Below are 17,570 nucleotides of genomic sequence, written 5' to 3'. Positions count from 1 at the left end.
AAACAAAAACAGAAAAACCCTGAAGACACCTCCAAAAAGCTCCCAGAACTGATAAATGAATTCAGGAAAGTTTCAGGATACAAAGTTAACGTACGTTACTCAGCAGCTCTGCTATATACCAACGGAGACCAAGCTGAGAATCCAATAAAAAACTCAACCCCTTTTACAATGGCTGTAATAAATAAATAAATAAAATACTTAGGAATATACCTAGTCAAGGAGGTGAAGGAACTCTACAAGGAAAGCCACAAAACGCTCCTGAAAGAAATCACAGGCAACACAAACAAGTGAAAACACATCCTATGCTCACAGATCGGCAGAACCAATACTGTGAAAATGACTATACTGCCAAAAGCAATGTACAAATCAATGCAATTACCATCGAGATATCACCATCATTCTTCACAGAACTAGAAAAAAGCAATCCTAAGATTCATATGGACCAAAAAAATAAAAATAAAAAAGCCTGCATAACCAAAGCAAGACTAACCAAAAGAACAAATCTGGAAATACCACATTACCTGAATTGAAAGTATACTATAAGGCCATAGTCACAAAAACAGCATGGTCCTTGTATAAAAATAGGCACATAGACCAATGGGATGGAATGGGAAACCCAGAAATAAACTCAAATACTTATAGCCAACTGATCTTTGACAAAGGAAACAGAAGTCTAATGTGGGGAAAGGACACCTATTCAACAAATGGAGCTGGGATAACTGGCTAGCCACATAAAGGAGAATGAAACTGGACCCTCATCTCTCACTTTATACAAAAATCACCTCCAAATAGTACCAGGGCTTAAATCTAAGACCTGAAACTAAAATTTCTAGAAGGTAATGTCAAAAATACCCTTCTAGACATTGGCTTAGGCAAAGACTTCATGACCAAGAACCCAAAAGCAAATACAACACAAAGAAAGATAAATAAGTGAGACTTAATTAAACTAAAGAGCTTTTGCACAGCAAAAGGAACAGTCAGGAGAGTACCCACAGAATGGGAGAAAACCTTCAGAATCTGTACATTCAATAATCTACACATTCAACAAAGGACCGTTATCTAGAATGTACAAGAAACTCAAACAGATTAGCAAGAAAAAAAAAACAAACCAATCCCATCCAAAAAATGGGCTTTTGGACATGAATAGACAATTTTCAAAAGAATATATGTAAATGGCCAAGAAACATGAAAAAATGATCAACATCACTAATGATCAGGAAAATGCAAATCAAAACCACAGTGTGATGCCACCTCACTCCTGCAAGAATGGTCATTAAAAAAAGAGTATATGTTGGTGTACATGTGCTGAAAAGGGAGCATTTCTACACTGCTGATGGGAAGGTAAACTAGTACAACCACTGTGAAAAATAGTGTGGAGATTTTTTAAAGAACTAAAAGTAGAACTACCATTTGACCCAGCAATCTTACTACTGGGTATCTACCCAGAGGAAAAGAAGATATTATATGAAAAGGATTCTTGCGCATGAATGTTTATAGTAGCACAATTTGTAATTGCAAAAATATGAAAACAGCCCAAATGCCCATCAATAAAGGAAACGTGATATATATTTAGTTCTTTTAAAAAAATCCACACTATTTTTCATAGTGGTTGTACTAGTTTATCGTCCCATCAGCAGTGTAGAAGTGATACACACACACACACACACACACACACACACACACACACACAGTGGAATTCTACTGGGCCATAGAAAAGAATAAATTAATGACATTCACAGTAACTTGGATAGAATTGGAGACTATTATTCTAAGTGAAGTAACTTAGGAACGAAAAACCAAACATTGTATGTTCTCACTCTTAAATGGGACCTAAGCTATGAGGATGCAAGGCATAACAATGATACGACGGGCTTTGGGGACTTGGGGGTAAAGAGTCTCGGGGGTGAGGGATAAAAGACTACGAATTGGGTTCAGTGTATACTGCTCTGGTGATAGGTGCACCAAAATCTCACAAATCACCTCTAAAGAACTTACTTATATAATCAAATACCACCTGTTCCCCAACACCCTATAGGAATAAAAACAATTAAAAATAAAAAAAACTAGAGACCAAAAAGACAGTACAAATATAATTTTAATAATAAGCCATGGGAGAAGTGGCTCCCTCGCGGTTATCTGAGGAAACTTTCATTGGTATCTAGCCTGTTCACAGGATACTATTGACCCCCATCAGTAAACAGGTGCAATCAAAACCTATTAAAAGTGAGTCTCCTCCCTGCATGTACGCATGAGTTTCTGTGTGCTTATAGCACATTTCTCAAAGTCATACTTACACTATCTGTTTGGGGGAAGGAAGATCCACTCACTGCATGGCATTAGCTGCATCACTGGTTTGCAAGGACAGCCCCACCCCCTCATTTAAGTGGATCATCTGTGCCAAGTTTTTCCTGGTCACCATTTCTGCCCACCTGCCCCCCAGCTAGCATCCCTTGGCCATTGGAGCTCCATGGTCTGGGTCTTCTAATTCCATACCCTTGGATTTGATGTCACATTGCCCATGTTACCAGCCTGACCCTCCAACTTTTTACCTTTACCTCAGTTCTGAAACCTCGTGCCTAGAGTCTGCCTTGTACCTTCCAGCACTCCATGTCTCTTTTCTGGAACCCTGCCTTACTTTTGGCAGTAGCAACCTCGCCTTACCCACCTATCCCCAAACTGGCATGCATCATGTGGTCAAGACTGATGACAGCCTTCCCTGATATTAAGACTTTCCAGAACTGTCTGCCTGCCGGGAAGCCTGCCTACATTCTGGCACGTCCTTTCTCCCGAGCCACAGTCCTCACTGCATGAGCTGCACCGCTCATTGCCTGTTGCCCATTGGCTTGACTTGGCCTTTGGAGCGTGTTTACAACACAATTTAAAAAGCAGCAAGCACGTCAGAACCCAGGAAAAGAGACAGATAGTTCCAGCTCCACCAGCAACTGCCTCAGAAAATGAGCCCAAGAAAGGCTGAACACATCAGGAAAAAAGACTCATTTGGGCGGAAGAAAAGAATAAAAAAAGAGATGGGGGAAGAAAAAGAGATAGGCAACAGGAGATTCTCTTATGTGGGACCCTTGATCCTGTTTGTTCTTTGGAACAGAGGCCAGGCTTCCTTCAGCTGAGGCTTATCGAGCACCAGGCAAGGTAATAGGAGCCAAGAGCAGATATGACTGACACACAGTCCCTGCCTCCAGAGATGGTAGTGGGACGAGGAAGATGAACTCAGAGATGGCACTGAGTGGATCACTGTGTTAAGAGAGGTTCCACAGGAGGCAGCTTCTGGGGTGGGAAGGAAAGATGAAGGAGGTACTCTTGAATTTGGAAGTTAGATCACCAGCCTTTAGGGGGTGAGCAAGGTGCACTGACCAGCAGTGATGGTGCGTACAAATGACTATCCACATGTAGGAGAGTCTGGACTTGGAATCACAAGGATGAGGCTTGACTTCAGCCCTGTCACTTATTTCCCCTATAACCTTAGGCAGACCTCTCAGCCTGTTACAGCCTCAGTTCCTCGTGAAGAAACAAGAATTATGTAAAACCTGCCTGGCAGCTTCTTCGCAAGGTGGTAGCAAGAGCATTGTGAATGAGAAATCGCTCTGTTAAATGGGAGGTTGCCTGCCTCCGCCGTCATTCCTGAACAGTGCCCCAGCACACACTAGGGTGACTGAATCATTCTGCTTTGTCACTGCTTTCAGAAGACACAGTGTCAGACCCCAGGAACCTCCTTAGTCCTAGACAAATGGGGACAATTGGCTAGTCTAGCACATGTTCTGACCAGAGGAGCTGTGAGGTCCCTGCTGGCCAAGACATTGCTTTAACATTTTCTAAGGTATAAAATGCAGTGTGTTTTAGAATATTCACAAGGTTGTGTAACCAACGCAAGTATCTGGTCCCACACATTCTTGTCACCCCAAAAAGGACTTATTAGCAGTCAATCCCCACTCTCCTTTTGCCACCCAGTGGCAACCACTGATCCAATTTCTCTCTATGGATATACTTACGCTGAATTCTTACTCTAGTTTGAAAAGAAATTGGCATCTGAAAGCCTTGAATTCTGCCTCGTCTTTATCTCCGAGTTTGCTGATAAGTGAAGGTATTTTTTATGAACACCTTTCCCAAGCGTCACCAGACTCAATCCATCTCCTCAGGAATGGGTAGGGCTACAGATGTGCCAATTTACTTCTTCCCACACGCCCTGGTGTGAGGATGCCAACAAGGGGTTCTACACTCTAGCCATCCAGGTCCAATTCATTTATAAAGATACTTTGTTATTTTGTGTTACATTCACAACAACGGACATGAATCCATTGTTAATAGGGAAAGTTTAATATTACTGCATAAGAAATATGGCTGTGCCACTCAGTAGGGAATCAATTCTCCGATTATGATGGAGAAGCTGGGAGATGAGATAATACTGTAAACCATGCCTCTTTGATCACCACCGTGAACAATACTTATCTTTCCAAACGAGCTGAAGAACATGGTAGCTGGAGGGAGCAGAGATGCCAAGCACTCAGGCCCGAGAAAGTGAGAGGTTTCTGTGTCAGAAGCCGACTTTGCGAATGACGAAAGCATTCAGCCAGCGTTCTCAAAAGCAAATTCGAGGAAAGCAACATGGAGTGAACCAAAGCCTTTTTCCTCCACAGAGGAGGCCAAACAGACTAGAGTGGCCACAGAACTGTGCTGGAACGGCTTTTACATTTTTTCTAAACAAGACCTATCTTTCATTTCCGGAAGGGTTTAGGGATGAAAGAGGAAGTGGAGAGAAGGCTGGAGTGTTGAATAATTCCTCAGCAGAAAGAAGAGTGTGTCTCTACCAGAAGAAACCCAAGCCAGAGGTTTAGAGAGCTATGAATAAACATCACTCGATTTCAGAGATGCAGGACAGGCACAGAGAAACCAGACGTTCAGGGGGAAGAACGGTGACCGACAGAGCCAGGAGCTTAAACCACTCATGTAGTGTGGAGCACATCTCTCTGAAAGTCAATGCCAAGCCAGCAGACAGGACCAGGTGTAGGCAAGCCAAAGGCAGGACATACTGGAAGGAAAAAGATCAAAGCTGTTAAACTTTTTCCCCCACAACTGCACGTGAGTCTCCATTGGTGAATTTAGGGAGCCCAGAGCTGCCCCTCAGCTGCTTGAGCTGCAGCTGCTGCTCTTAATCCCACCCTGTTCTTGTGGCAGGCAACAGACGACTGCAAGATGGGAGAGGTGCCCTCGAATTCAGAAGTTAGATGGCCAGCCTTTAGTGGGTGAGTGAGGTGCACCGACTGGCACTGTTGGTGTGTACAAATGACGACGGACACGCAGGAACAAGTCTGGACTTGGAATCACAAGGGTGAGGCTCGATTTGCAGCCCTGTCACTTATTTCCCCTATAACCTTAGGCAGATCTCTCAACTGGTTAGAGCCTCAGTTCCTTGTGAAGAAACAAGAATCAAGTAAAACCTGCCTGACAGCTACTTCAGCTACAAGGCTCCCTGGGTGTGCCCATCAATTGTAAATGAGACCATGGTGCAGATAAGTTGAATATAAACTGACAGCAGGCCCACTGTCAATGTGCACCTTTAGTATGATCCTTAACATACTGATAATATATCGTAACAGTGTCATATGACAGCAGTCACCAATCTCACGGCTCTCAGTCCCAGGAAAGAGAGCCTAGTTAAAGACTGGACATTCACTTTGCTTCCACTCGTCTTTATATGGCCTGTCTTCTGTAGCATCTCTCTAAGCCAGAATTTAATTTTGGCAGGGTCAATTCATCATGCAATGCCCCTCAGGTACCTTATTGATGAAGAGACTCTAGGCCTAGGGTGTAAGATCTTTTGTGGGCTTGTGAAAATGAACATGTTAGATTTTTAGAGTTTTTGGGCTTCAGGCTACATAAATGCATTGTCAGTTCAATACTGACTCAACCAATAACAGCAAACTGGACACACCAGACCCTGGAAGGAAGAACTGGTAGTTGGATAGAGGATGGAGAAACCAGACTTAAAGATTTGTGGAAACTAAAGAGGTAGGATGGGGCCAACCATGCAAGAGCACTGCTGTGTAATGCTGGTGATAGGAAAACCGTGGGTCAGGACGGGCCCTCGCCTCGCCTGGGAGCTTCTCTATGCCTACTGCTGGGCTGGGAGCCAATAGCACCTCAGCCAGCCTCCCCTTGCAGTGAGCAAATAACTGGAGGTGTAGCTTCTGGCAGGCAACACCAGCACTAACTGACCTGGGGCTCCCACCCCAGGCTTGTTGCCATGCTGAGATCATGTATGTCCTTAGGCAGGACCACACCAAATCACAGGCAGAGGCGACTCTGGACTTTGAAGGGCTGCCCAGGAGCTGAGGCCTCCGTGGTCTTCACTAGTTCCCTTCCTCTCACAGATAACCATCTTCACTGAATTCTGCCCAGTACCTAATGTTGAACTCTCTGATTTTCCTATGAGCCCACTTTTTACTATTTTATCACAAAATACCTGAAGATCGGTGACAAAGACGGTCTCCTTAATCAAACTTTAGTTAGACTTCCCTGAGCCCTTTTCTCTACTAGACCTCAACTTGGTTTTCTGTGTGCCCCGATGAACTCAATGTTAGCAAGAATCCTGCTAAGTTATTCCTCACTTTGATATCTGATCACCCCTGATAGCTGATCAAGTTCCTCCCTGACCCCATCCTTGATGTCTAAGTCCTCTGCCTGCCTTTAGCAAGAATCCTCCTTCCCTTGAGGTCTCCTCTTAGTAATTTTCCATCCACTGACCCCTCATTTTGCCTATTGGCCATAAGTCCCAAGCCATCTGCTGTATTAGGAGTTTAGCTCAGTCTCTCTCTTCTATTCCAATAGAGTTGACTGGTATTACAATAGTCTGGAACAAAGTCTTTCTTACTGTTTTAACAAGTGTCCAGTGAATAATTTTTCCTCTATAGTAGCTCCCATCATATTCTTTCCTAAAATTGTTCCTTCTTTATCAAAGGTAGGAATTAGCCCCACAGCCACTTGTCTACCATTTATTTAGATAGCCTAATGACCACCACACTTCACACAGATATTCTAATAACCACCACACTTCAAGAAGCTCTTCTTTCCCAAAATTTTCAGTTTCTCTCTTCTGCCTAAGGATTTGATGGTTTTCCCGATTAATGCAAATGGTACTAAATACCATGAGCGTTTCATTTGGAAGTCAAGTGGAAAAGCCAATTGTGCATTATGTATCTGAAATTACTTTCATTGGAATGCCTCAGAAAGGAATTATCAGGCTTTTCTTTAATTAATTTGGTACAGAAGTTTATTGTGAGGAGCTTCAGGAATAATGCTGAGGCTCTGATAAGAGAGCTGAACTGTTGGCATTCAATTGTTTGAAAGCCTGGATGTTACAGTTGGGAGAAATCCCTCCCTCCTGCCCATTACCTGGCAACTCACAAATGGTCTCCACAGCAGAAGACAGTCGGAAGGATGGCCCAGCAATTTCAGCGTGCCCACCAACTGTAAATGAGAAAATTAGGCAGGTAAGTTGAATATGAATGGCAGTGGGCTTTGCCAGCCTACTAAAGGAGTCAGAAGTTTCAAGAAGAAAAATGAATAAATAGAATAAAATAGACTCAACAAAGTGAAGGTTTCATTCTTCAGGAGAAAAAGCATATATGGGATCTGAAAATGTATTTTCTCTTTAAAAGCAATTTTTTTTCACCTCTTAGCAGTGAAGAAATGAATCACTCTGACAACCCTAATTCAGCTTTCCTGAACTCAGCCAGCTCTTCTCAGAACACAGCACGTGGAAGTGGCACCGGGCCAGGGTGGTGGGATGGGGCATGGGTGTCTGCCACAACCTCAGCCCAGGGTTGAACTCTCTTTAAAGATACTTGCCATTTTCCAAGGTTTTCCTCAAAATACATTTTCCATTCTAGGGAACTTTTTACGATACCTCCAAGAAAGGTACTTTGTTACGTACGTCACTTTAAAAATATTTTTTTCTATTTTTTTACAAAGTTAGTGTTTGTTCCATTTTGTAAATCACTTCCAATTAACATCGAATGACTAAAAAGTCTTCAAATAAAGTTTGAATCTAACTCTCTGAGCTGAATTTGCTGGAAATGAAGAACTTTGGAATGTTGGATCTGCAAGAAACTTTACAAAACTTCTACTTTAGTCCCCCATTATCCAAAGGAGGGTATGTTCTCAGGTTCCCAGTGGAAACCTGAAACTATAACCAAACTCTTTATCTATCCTGTAATATATCTATGATAAAGTTTAATGTATAATTTATGCACAGTAACAGTGTACCTAAATCAAAATATCTATTTTAATATTTTTTATGAATTTTATTATAAATTTATAGGCCTAATATAAATTTATAAATTATAAATTTATTATAATATAGCAAATTTTATTATAAATTTTATTATAAATAATAATAAAATAGAGCAATCATATGCCAGCATTACTACTTCTGTGCTTTAGGGCCACTATTAAGTAAAATAAGGGTTCCTCGAAGAGAAATCCCCCAATTTTAGTCAGTTGGACAGATGGATTTGAGATTTATTCTCTACTCTCCTCAGCTGCAGCATGTGATTAAATTCTTCTTCCCTGGTAATACTACTTGTCTCAATGATTGGCTTTCTGTGCAGTGAGCAGCAGGACCTACACCAAACTTCTAACATTTTGGTAACAGATTTTGGTACCCTGACCAGGAGTGCATTGCTTGTGAACTTGGCTGTTGAGGGACAGGAGAGTCTCAGAAGCCCTCCTAAGCAGCTAGCTGCCTGTCTTTCTTTAGCCAGAGGTGGATTTGTGTGTGTGTGTGTGTGTGTGTCTCTCTGGTAGCACTGTTGCCAGCCCCATCTGTCTTCCTGATTGCCTAGGAAGAACAGTCTTTGAAATAGGACATCTGCATCTGGATCAGTGAGTGTCTTTTGCAGGCCCAGTCAGTGGGATCTGCTCTTCTCAATGTGGGAAATTTTAAAGGAATTTATGTTTGCAGGTAGAACAAGCCCAACTAATTGAGAGAGGGAAGCACTCTGATCATTTCAGTCTGGACGCTCTTGGGGGCTTGTTAGTAATTGTGCGTATACCCAGACAAGTGAGCATATTTTCTGGATACCAGATGGGCAGGATCGGCTTCTCTTGATTTGCAGAGTTTTGAAGGAATTTCTGTTTGCAGGTTGAACAAGCCCAACCAACTGTGAAAGGGGGAGCACCCCAACCATGGTTCAGATACTCCTGGGGCTTGTTAGTCACTACTGCAGTTAGATTGTATTTTAATAATTTTTTTCTGTGTGCGTGTGTTGACATAGTCATGGGAAATTGGAATTTGATCCTAGAATGCAGTTGATTTGGGTGTATTCTTCAAAATTTGTCTGCATATAGTTATAAACCAAAAGAATGAAGGAAAATGCTATTATTTTGTAATGCTATTTGTCCCACCATTTTTTGGAGTCTGGGGAGGATTGGACTCCATGAGTCTTTGAATTGTATTGCTACATTCATTTTGCTGTTGGATTCATTTTGCTGTTGAATGAGAAAACACGATGGAGTTCCATGTATGCAGGCTTTTATGCTACTGTTCTAAGCCAGGTCGTGCCCAGTTAGTATGTGACATTCATCTGTAGTATGCTTGGCCACAGTGTTCCTTAGAGTTTGGGGAGGTTTGTCCTTTAAGATTAAACTACTATTGCTTTACCCAAAATTTTGGTCACAGCCCTCATTGGATTACCTATTGGGGTAAACAAAGTTTAGCCACGTGAACATGTTTGTAAATTTACAAACTTGTGTGGTTATCTCATGGCTAGAGTTTCAAGGTAAATGCTGTTGGGTCTTTGTTTATATCTGTGCATATACATCTAGATGTGTTTATGTGAATGTACATTTATTACATGTTGTGTCTACAGAGTACCAGATTGGCTTATAAATAAAAGTTACATGAGTTAACAAGTCTTAGCATTTTTCAAGTTCACATGACTTCAATAAATATTTAATAAACAAGCTGGCTTTAAGATTATTGGTAAAATAAAAACAGAAATGTCTTTAGAATTGTCAGCAAACATTTTTGGTCCAGGTTTTATATTTGTCTGTGCTGCATATTTAAAGCTGTCAAGGTTTGACACAAAAGGTTAAAAGACTATAAAGCAAACCAAAAACAAAATTATCTTTGAGTGATTTTTTTTGATAAATAAAACGCATGTAATGTTTTTGGTTTAACAAAAACAGTGGAATCTTCTGAGTTATTGATGAAAATACCCATGTATTTAACTTTAAGCTTCTTACTTAGGTGAACACCTAATATGCACAGGTTCTAAAAAATAGTTGACAATAAAATAATGGCTAGTTTTTTCTAATATCTCAGTTCTCCTAATCTAGATAAATTGCTAAAAATGAATAAAATATAAATGGGGGTAAATGCTGTAGGCGAACATTTTGTGTAATTTTTTTTTTTTTTTTTTTTTTTGAGACAGAGTCTAACTCTGTTGCCCAGGCTGGAGTACCATGGCACAGTCTCGATTCACTGCAACCTCTGCCTCCTGGGTTCAAGTGATTCTCCTGCCTCAGCCTCCAGAAGAGCTAGGATTACAGGTGCCTGCCACCGTGCCCAGCTAATTTTTTGTATTTTAGCAGAGACGGGATTTCACCATGTTGCCCAGACTGGTCTCGAACTCCTGACCTTGTGATCCACCCGCCTCAGCCTCCCAAAATGCTGGGATTACAGTGAGCCACCATGCCTGTCCTTTTGTGTAATTTAAAATCTTGAAATCCTTTGGATGGTCATTACATGTCTTGGTAATTTCTCATAATTAAGAAAGGGTTATGAAATGGGGAAACATCTTTAAAAATTATAGAATGTTCTTATCTAGAAGATACTGATATCTGATAGACAGTTCAATATTTCTTGCTTCCTAGGTTTTTCACTAAAATGTAAGGTTACTAAAGAATAAGAATTCTAATCAATATATAATTCTGTATATAAAATGTGACAAAGAAGATGTGTCCCTATTGAGAAAAAGAATGTGTCTAAATTCAGAAGTTTCTAAAGGTTGATTCACATTATGGACTTGAAAATGTGATTTGTAAAATAAAGAACAAAGGAACCAGTAGGTAGGGGAGAGGAATATGAAAAAGTTATGATACCATAGGAGAAGCAATCACACTGCAGATATTCTTTCTTTGCTTTCTAGTAACTGGCCTAAAAAACAGATTCTATGTTTTATTGAGATAATTCCTATATTATTGTTATTAGGTTTTTGATGGCTTAGGAAAACTGGAATTAAAAAGAATGAAAGGCCAGGTATGGTGGCTCATGCCTGTAATCCCAATGCTTCAGGAGACTGAGATGGGAGGATCACTTGAGCCCAGGAGTTTAAGTCTAAACTGGGCAACACAGGGAGGTCCCATCTCTACCCACAAAAAAAAATTAGCAAGATATGTGGCACTTGCCTATAGTCCTAGTTACTTGGGAGGCTGAAGTGGGAGGATTGCTTGAGCTCAGGAGACTGAAGTTTACAGGAGGTCATGATTGCACCACTGCACTCTGACCTCAGCAACAGAGCAAAAGACTGTCTCAAATAAATAAAATTAAAATATAAGGAAATTAAGGTTTTACATCTACATAACTTTCTGTACTGCTTTCAAAGTCCTTGTGCTGTCAAGTTACATGCCTTTGACTCCTGGGTCTGGAAAACGCACCAACGCCTGCTAAATCTTGAACACTGACACCACTCAAAGCCTTGTCTTCAGACCTGGGAGAAGGCAACCATCAGAATGGGTTGCTTTCATGAGATACAGAGCTATATATTAGGATCATTCAACCCTTCCAGGCCTAGGGACTATCAAGGAACAGGTGAGTGCATGAGATTGTAAGGGCTGATTTTGAGAGAGAGAGAGAATTAGTTTAGAGTTTTTCTACAAATTAAACATTAATATCAAAAGCAAACTGATGCAAGGCCAGCATCTGGGCCCCTGTGTCAGAATAACACGGTTTTCTTGGAGCATTTATCTATTTTTTAATAGAAAATTGTGAAAGGTTATAAAGGATTTATGGAAATATTATCTTTTGGTCAAACTGATTAAAATTAAATAGATTTATTCATAAGGTTCTATTAAAATTAGCTTTAACATTAATAGCATACTATACGAATGTTAAAATTTGGTTTTATCTATTGAACAAAATGTTCATGTAATATTAATAAGAGATAATAAAAGATTGTTGCTTACCTTTTGAGTAAACTGCAGAAAAATGGAGAAAGAAAGAGAGAGATTTAATTGGCCTCATGCTGCCTTTATTAGGTTTTATTGTTTGGGAAACTGAGTCTTCAACTCTACCAAAGAATAAAGGTTTTCATTTTTTTGAAGTCTTTGAATTATCATTTTGACTTGATGAATGACCTGTGTTCCTATTTTGAGATATCAAGTGTTTTAGACTTTCGGTATCTGACAAACTTGCAAAGCAAAAATTTCAAGTTCTAAATTCAGGTTTTTTTACCTCAAACTAACTTTTTAAATATTAAGTTCTCCCAAAGTCCAAGAGAGACATTTATGCTTATTTGATATGTTAAAATTGTACAGAAAACACTGTCAAATATGAAGTTGTGCTTAACTTTCTTTGGGTTATATTTATATAAATATGTTATTAATGTGTTCCAAAGTTGTAGGAGATTCCTAAACTTCTAATATGTCTTAGTATATGTTATCAGTAATTGCAATAATGATTATTATGTTAAATTGTTGTATGATACAGAAATAACCAACTTTCTTTTTCAACTGCATTTTTAACTGTGGCTGTCCTAAGACTTTTGTCATCCACAATTATTACTTCATTTTGATTCTTCTCAAAAAGCAGCTTATAATCAGCTACGGTCCAAAACTTACTTCTTGTTCTTAGAAAATTTTTTACACGTGAACAGAGTAAAGCCAATCTAGATTTCTGAAAATCTACACCATTTCTGGATTAGGAAATTACCAAAGGATTAAATATGGTCACAGTAGCTCTGTGGACAAAAGAATGTGTAAACATTGGTGGTTTAATTATAGCAGGGTCATTGATAGTTCCCGGATGATTATTGTAATGGGTTGACTAGTATACCTCCAAAATTTGTGTCCACCCAGAACTTTAAGACATGACCTTATTTGGAAATAGGGCCATTTTAGGTGGGCCCTAAATCTGAGAACGGATCCCTTATAAGAAAAAGAGAGGACATACAGAGATGCAGAGAGCAGAACACCATGTGCTGCTGAAGGGGGAAACTGCAGTAATGCAGCTACAAGCAAGCCATGCCAAGCATAGCCAACAACCACCAAAAGTGAGGTGAAAGCTGTGGAATTCTCTGTCAGAACCTCCAAAAAGAACCAGCTCAGCTAATGCTTTGATTTTGGACTTCTAGCTTCAAAAACCATGAGAGAATAAATGTCTTGATTTTTTGTTTCTGTTTTTGTTTTGAGATGGAGTCTTGCTCTGTTGCCCAGGCTGGATTACAGTGGTGCAATCTCTGCTCACTGCAACCACCGCCTCTGGGGTTCAAGTGATTCTCCTGCCTCAGCCTCCTGAGTAGCTAAGATTACAGGTGCCTGCCACCATGCCCGGCTAATTTTTGTTTTTTTAGTAGAGACAGGGTTTCACCATGTTGGCCAGGCTGGTCTCAAACTCATGACCTCAGGTAATCCACGTGCCTCAGCCTCCCAAAGTGCTGGGATTGCAGGCGTGAGCCACCACATCCGGCCTGTTTTTGTTTTTTTAAAAAACAACTTACTTCTTTAGAGGATGTCATGAAAAAGACTCTTGAATATAGATTAATGATAACTTTGGCAATTATGCCATTGAACTAAAAAATGAAATGTCCAGGACTATAATTACAAAGCCGTTTTTATCCATGAAGATTGCTAACCCAAAATGAAGCAAAACAAGAGTTAATTGCATGCAATGAACTATTAGAAGACTGAAATAATTTTTGTGGCTTTTTTGTTTCAAACATCGTTAATTCTTTTTGTTTTGCTTTTCAGAGTCAAGACAAATTCCTTTTTTTTTTTTTGTAGCTATTTTAGCTTTGTAAACAAAACCTGATGCATACTTCTTTATCTCTACTTGAATTCTCCAGAATTCAGAAACTATTTCTGAATATTCTTAATCTGTGGCGATACAGCTATTTGCCTAATTTCAGTAAGAATCTGTTTTCTTTTATTATAACAGGACACAATTGGAGGCACATGATGTGTCAACAAGCCGGATGTCAGCCAGGTACTCATGAAAACTTCCATTTACAGGGGTAGCATTTTCATTCCTCATCATCATCCCATAATGCCCCCTATTCAGCATGAGGCAGCCAAAAGAAACGGGCAGCAGATTCCCAATGACTGAAGAATTGATAAATAGAAAGTGGGGACTAAAACTGCCTCAATTCTCTCATGGAACTAATATTTACCGTTTTTTTTAATAAACATAGACATTGATTGTCCCTGGTCTTAACACTTCAAACTTACATTTGTCTCATCTGAGTTCCTTCCTCAGGAGATGAACTGAATCTCGTCACATCACTGCATCCAGACAGTGAGACACGAGACCCTTCATCCATCATAACTGCTTCCTTACCCCTCCCTAATTCCTGTTTTCCCTCCTTCTCCACTATACAAACCTCCCAATTTTAGTCAGTCAGAGAGATGGATTTGAGACTCACTCCCTTCTTCCCTGACAACACTCATTTCAGGGACGGGTTTTCTGTGTGGTGAGCAACAAGACCTAGACCAAACCTCTGGTGTTTTGTAACAAGATTTGAGAACAGCATACAACGTAAAACTTATGAATTGTTTATTTCTGGAGTTTTTCCTGTAATATTTTCAGACCACAATTGCCCATGGGTAACTGAAACCACGGAACGTGAAACCACAGATAAAGGCAGACGACTTTAGTCAGAGGTTTTCCCAAGTTTTTAGCTGAGACCACTGTCTTCCAGTAAAGGCTAATGTAAACAGCCACTATGCCTAACAAATAACCCTCAGGGCAAAGCTGGAATCTGGGTTGGGGGCTGGAGAGGGGACCTCATGGCCCTCTCTCCTCCCCTCTTCCCTTTTTATCTCTATCAAAAATAGATTTGCACCAGAGAAATAAAGGCCAGAACATGCCACCCCATACTACGTCTTTTGGCAAAAGAATTATTTTGAGCTGATTATTTCAAGAAATTGCAGACACAAGAGAAGTTCTGAAGTTACAAGTTACACTTCTGTAAGAGAAATTTACATCCATAAATGAAATCTTCATTCATAAAGGTATCTCCCTCTCTGTAACCAAGAAAAAAGAGGACCAAATCACTAGAGTCAGATATCACAGTGAAGGGACTGACCTAAATCTGCATGACAAAACTTACCCTGTTGACTGTGCTCTGCTGGATATCTCTCCAAAGCTAGCCTTCCCCAAACCAATGCTCCTTAGTTTTCAGTGAACAGTAGTAATCTCTTAGATATCCTCATTTCTCTGCCTATCTCCCATGTATATTTAAAGTATACATGTTACTTACAGACATGTAAACTTCTGTTTGTTTTTCTCTTGCTTATCTGCCTTTTGTTACAGGGATCTAAGAGAAAAAATTACTTTTCCTCCCCTGAAGTTTCAAACCATTGACTTAGCCTGGGGAAGACAGGAAATATTTTAGGCTGTGGGATTAAATAGTTCAAACTTAAATCTGTTGGAACTTTAAATTATCCTGAGTCTTGACTGTGCCTATATAACTTGAGTTACATAACATCCAGCTGCAAATTCTGCCTTTTGTTCCTGTAAATAATTTAAAAATCCAAGCAGTGCTACAGATAAGACCCCCTCAGATCATTACCCCTCCTCAAAGAGTAATAAAGTAATCTCTACTGGAATGTAGCAATCTGTAAACAATCAAATTGCCATGGCATGTGTACCTGATCTTCTATGGAAAAGGTAATCTTGCTGGAACTTCCTGGTCTTTGCCTATATAATGGAAACTTTAGCTTCCCCATTTACCAAATGCTGACCCTATTTGTCTGGAGTCTGTGCTTTTGTGGGTGGCCATTCCCAAGGCTTGCACTCAAATAAACTCTATAAACTCATCTTTTCTGAATCTCATTATTTAAGATTAACATTCTGCAACCTCTGACAACAGCAGCCTGCCTTTATCTGTGGTTGCTCTTTCTATGGTTTCAGTTACCCACAGTCAATTGAGGTCAGAAAGCAGTAAATGAAAAATTCCAGGAATGAAAAACACGTATGTTTTAAGTCACACATAGTTCTGAGTAGCATGATGAAATCTTGGCACCAAAACACCAAGAGTGTGGTCTAGATCCTGTTTCTTGCCACACGGAATGCCCGTCACTGAGATGAATGTTGCCAGGGTAAAGGCTTTAATCAGGTACAGCAGCCAAGAAATCCTTTTGAAGACCTTCAGTGATCCCTGTCACTTCACCGACAGGTGGAGCACCCAGACTATCAGAGGCATTCCAACCAGAGGCATTCCAACTCTACCTGGAATAGCAGTGGGATAAAATGAGGCTGAGATGTGCTAGCCTGCATTCCCAGGAGGTTAGGCATTCTTAGTCATACAGGTCACAAAGACCTTGCTGATAAAACAGATTGCAGTAAAGTAGCCAGCCAAAACCTGTCAAAACCAAGATGGTGACTAAAGTGACCTCTGGTCAGCCTCACTGCTCATTATACACTAATTATAATACATTAGCATGGTTAAAAAAAAAAACTCCCACCAGTGCCACAACAGTTTACAAATGCCATGGCAATGACTTGCAAGTTACCCTTTATGGTCTAAGAAGGGGAGGAAACCTCAGTTCCAGGAACTCTCTGCTCTTTTCCTGAAAAATTCATAAATAATCTACCCCTTGTTCAGCATATAATCAAGAAATAACCATAAAAATAGCCAACCAGTAGCCCCAAGGGCTGCTCTGTCTGTGAAGTAGCCTTCTGTTTCTTTACTTCTCCAATAAACACGCTTTCACTTTACTCTGTGGACCCACCCCAAATTCTCTTTCATGAGATGGAAGAACCCTCTCTTGGGGTCTGGATCAGGACCACTTTCTGGTAACAGTACCAGCACAAATGATTTTCGTTCGCCCAGTTTCACAAGAGCCAGTGGAGATCTCTGGTATGGTCTCTCTCAGTCCAAATCATCCCAGGTTCGTTTGCAGATTCAGACTATTTGAGATACACACATTTCTAACTCAACAAAGTTAGAATTGAAGCTCTACCTCAAGGTAGGAGTTTCATTTGTTATTCTCTAGAGCAGGCGTCCCCAAACTTTTTACACAGGGGCCAGTTCACTGTCCCTCAGACCGTTGGAGGGCCGCCACATACTGTGCTCCTCTCACTGACCACCAATGAAAGAGGTGCCCCTTCCTGAAGTGCAGTGGGGGGCCGGATAAATGGCCTCAGGGGGCCGCATGAGGCCTGCGGGCCTTAGTTTGGGGACGTGTGCTCTAGAGATTCTGCTAATCATGAATTTGTTTTACTTTTCTCTGAGATTAAGGGATTGTTTTGGAATTATTCATTCGAGATTTTGATTTTCAACCTTTTCTCTTATTCAAAATTTTAGTTGGGGAGGAAACAGTTTCTCTCTTGAAAGAGG

This window comes from Saimiri boliviensis, chromosome 5, assembly GCF_048565385.1.
Source record: "Saimiri boliviensis isolate mSaiBol1 chromosome 5, mSaiBol1.pri, whole genome shotgun sequence".
Classification (NCBI taxonomy): domain Eukaryota; kingdom Metazoa; phylum Chordata; class Mammalia; order Primates; family Cebidae; genus Saimiri; species Saimiri boliviensis.
The sequence above is the reverse complement of the archived record's forward strand: the minus strand, read 5'-3'. Positions refer to the sequence as shown.